This window comes from Solanum tuberosum, unplaced genomic scaffold, assembly GCF_000226075.1.
Source record: "Solanum tuberosum cultivar DM 1-3 516 R44 unplaced genomic scaffold, SolTub_3.0 scf00651, whole genome shotgun sequence".
In the NCBI taxonomy this organism is placed as follows: domain Eukaryota; kingdom Viridiplantae; phylum Streptophyta; class Magnoliopsida; order Solanales; family Solanaceae; genus Solanum; species Solanum tuberosum.
Genome location: NW_006239589.1, coordinates 91,792 through 96,000, shown reverse-complemented (window position 1 = coordinate 96,000; position 4,209 = coordinate 91,792). Strand labels below are relative to the sequence as shown.

The following is a 4,209-nucleotide window of genomic DNA, read 5'->3' as shown; positions in this document are numbered from 1 at the left end:
TGCTTGAAACACTTGTTATAAAAAAGTGTCGCAACCTAGAGGAGATACCCCTTAGCTTTGCATATATTCCAACACTGAAACAGATTAAGTTGATTCGGTGTAGAAACGAATCTCCGGAGGCTTCAGCTGAGAGAATTAAGGAAGAAGCTGAAACGATTGAAGGATGAATCTCCTGAAGTACCTTGCTGTTTCGGCAGAGAGATTCTATTTTCATTCAGTATCTCATCTGCCTCATATAGAAACTTTAATTGTGAAGAATAATCTTAATACAGTACTGTTACCAGTGTCTTTTTGGGAAATGGAAAAATTAAGGTATCTTGAGATTGCTGGAACTGAATTTGATAAGCAACCTGAGGATATTAAGGAATGTTAAATTTTCAATTGATGAAGCGGATAGGCTGGATGTGTTGTTACAGAGGTGTCCTAATCTTCAACAACTTCACATCGACTTTGAGGATAGTTATTCTGCAGATTTGTTTGGGGATGATTAAGCAGAGTCTTTTTGTCTCACATTGGAGAATCTTACCCAGCTTCAAATACTTCGCCTTTCCATTGAGAGTCCCATAGTTTTATCCAGGTCACATTTGCCTTCAAATTTAAAGAAGTTGGTACTATTTGAGACTGTAAGTGTGATTTCCTTCATTACGGAACTACCAAACCTGGAGTATCTCCACATAGAACAGGCTTATTTTATAGAAAATGAACCGTGTTTGTCTCAATCAGAAGAAAGGTGCCATGAAGATATCACATTCCATAAACTTAAGTTCTTGAAACTGGTGAAATTAGATATCTCAAGGTTGAATGCCTCAGAGGAATCCTTTCCCTTGCTTGAAACACTTGTTATAAAAAAGTGTCGCAACCTAGAGGAGATACCCCTTAGCTTTGCATATATTCCAACACTGAAACAGATTAAGTTGATTCGGTGTAGAAACGAATCTCCGGAGGCTTCAGCTGAGAGAATTAAGGAAGAAGCTGAAACGATTGAAGGATGTGACCGTATTGACCTCATTATCAAAGTAAGTAGAAACAAACTCTTATGTGCTGTTTTTGAGTATCTATGTGCATCTAATTTGATTTACAATACAGAGTCGATAGTGAAATCCAAGGCAGATGTGAATCAAGCATGTGCCTTCAACCATTGGCAATTGCTTAGACAACCGCAGACAGATCGAGTGGATGGAATTCATTTCTTAGCTAATTAATGTTGCAGACATGCTCATGCTCAGGCTCATGCTCATGCTCAAGTCTATTGTAAGGTTATTGCCGAAACGCCCATATATCCTCTTATATTGTAACACTAGTACCTATTGCTAAGTTTGTTTTGATTGATCAACTCTTTCAATGTATGATATGATTGAAGACCAGTATTTATCAGATAGTCTTTCACAGTTATTTCTTGTTGCCTTCGATAAACATCAATCCATTGTTTATTTTTTGCTTTTGTAATTTGGTGGTTGTTAAATTCTATAATCCCTTCATCTTTAACCTTATTTGCAGCACCTGCAAAATTCAATAAAAAAATATGAAGTATCCCTCTATATTGTTACTACATTAACATATACGCGACCTAACAACCTGTCAAAGCATCGTTACTGATCAAGGAAGTGGAAGATTTCCTAGTTTCAGCTAGCAAATATCACAAGCTGGATCAACCTTTTCTTTTTAACTCCTTCGGATAATGTTAGGGGATAAAGGGCTCCCTAACAAAGGTGACTTCGTACCCAAGGGAATTCAAATCCGAGACCTCTGCTTAAGGATGAATGAGTAATTATCACTCCACCATAACCCTCGTTGATAACCAATTACTCCATTTACAAGGAAGAATTATCACCACTCCTTTTTTTATCCTTGTTTGGTTTATGACATTTGACTCGACGACTATTCTTAGTCTAATAGTTCTAACATTATTTGGTCAATAAAGGCATGTGAATTGGGAAGACTAGTCTAATACATGAGTTTCACTCATTTTTAAAGAAAAAGACAAGATTAACCTTACACCTACCACCTAAAGCAACTTGCTAATATAATTCATGTATTGTTAACGGTCATGTTTATGTTTATGCCTTTTTTAAATATAAAATTTGATCCATTAGTTTATATTTTGTAAAAAAAAAAAAAGAATCATCATTTAAATTCTACAAAAATGGATTCATGTGTCGACCTGAATAGATTGCTTCTCGTTAAATTTGTATATGATTTATGGTTGTCTCTATCGATACAATAACGTAACAACAACATATTAATTTGCTTATTGATTTTTTGGCAAGATCTGAAGCACGGTTCGTTTTCTTATCTTATTTTGAACTTAGTTATTGAAGTTCATCCACCTACCTCTTTTAGAAGTTGAAATTCATACAGAATGAAGCTAATAAATTTGTTCTTACCATTCATCGTTCGTTTGGACTCTGCAACAGATGAACCTAAGATATAATAATATAGTATGACATTCGAGTCCTCTCTGAATACACAGTCATCTTTGTTAGGGAGTGTTTCACCCCTCAATGTGGGACTTTATTACGTCATGAATTCAAATTGGATCGGGCTCCAATGTGAATACCGAACACTGGGTCACGAATTCAAATTGGATCGGGATCAAACGTGGATACCGAACACTGGATGGGAAACAAAAAAATATATGTAGTACGACATGAAATGAATAAATAAGGGGATTTGGCCCTTAAGAAACAAAAAAATCAATGTTTTGTATTGTGATTGGGCCTGTCCTGAGAACAGACTCCATTCACAAAATATATGGAAGAATTATCACCACTCCTTTTTTATCCTTGTTTGATTTATGACATATGATTTATCCTTTTTTCAATTATGTTTTTTTCAAAAAATATAAAAACTTATTCATAAGTTTATATTTTGTAAAAAAAACAAATCATTATTTTCAGTTTTACAAAAATAAACTCATGTTCGACGTGAATAGATTGTCCGTCGTATCATGTGAAAGAATTACTAGTTACTACTATTGTTGACTAGTGGATTTTTATAAGTTTATGTACATTTGAAAGTTAAAAGAAACATAAATATATGTAATTCATCGATGTGATGCTTTAGATATTATGATATCTTGTTTACGAACGATGATTTACTCATTCGATAAGATTGCATAAGAATTGATTTTCATAGTTTTCACAACTTGTGTATTTTCATATTTATGAGAAAAAATATAACTTCATGTCCGACCCAATACCCAACCATAAAATCCCTTAATTATATGGTAAGCAAGTATCATAGAAGTGTATAGCTTAAGTACGAAACTAACAAATCACATAAATTTTTGGGGGATTTTCCGAAAGAGTCATCTGGTGTGAAGTATGAAGTATAATAATTTTGGGATAAAATATAGGATTATTTTATCCCGCGTTTGGTTGGAGGCATATTAGGTACGTAGTCCTTGGATTATGTATCCCATCATTTATATCATAGTGATGGAATATATAATTAATTATGATCCCATATACCTAATGAAATAACGTATTCCGGAATAATAACTCTCGAAACAACTTGTTCCAACCAAACAACCCCTAAAGAAAAAGACAAATAATATAGGTGTATTATTGAGTCACTTTACAGCTACCACCTAAAGCAACTTGCTACTACAATTCATCTCTTGTTAGGTATAAGAATTATTAGAGAGAAGAACACTCTTCCTTCTTCCTTCCTCCTTGAAATCTTCATCCATTTTATTTGAATAAACTTTTTTCTTATTTCACCTATTACGTAAACTTGGAAATATATCCAAATCTGAGAAATTGAAGATTCTTGTTAACTAACTGTAAGTCATCTTCTTCATGAATTACTTTTTTCCCATAGATACAGAAATAGAGAGTTGATTTCTCAAATGGTTTATTCAACTATTAGTTAGTATCTCATAAAATTGAAAATGAAAGAAGACGATTTTCTGAGATAATAATTAGTTAAGTGACATTTGACAATATGAAAATGGTACATAAGATGTATAACTTTTTCACAAGCATTAACATAGCTTCAAACACTAGATATTGAAAGACATGAACCTAATTCCATGAGTTGGTGAACCTGCAGGAACTTTTCTACAGAAAATGAATGAAAATGAAATTGAGGAAATGTTAGATCACCTAAGAAGGATCAAAATTGAAGGTAACCTGGATTTCTTCAAGATTCGTTGTATTGAGAGTCTTGATATTGTGCTAAGAGTTTTTAGAACCTTTATAAAGTATC

General features: G+C 33.4%; 1 protein-coding gene and 1 pseudogene across 1 annotated transcript in view; both read left to right on the top strand.

Annotated features, from left to right (window-relative positions):
* Nucleotides 1-4,209, top strand: part of LOC102587583 (putative late blight resistance protein homolog R1A-3) — a 55,679-nt pseudogene that overhangs the window by 28,647 nt on the left and 22,823 nt on the right.
* LOC107058848 (putative late blight resistance protein homolog R1B-13) overlaps nt 1-4,209 on the top strand; it is a 6,404-nt gene that overhangs the window by 1,846 nt on the left and 349 nt on the right. The gene's annotated exons all lie outside the window — the stretch shown is intronic.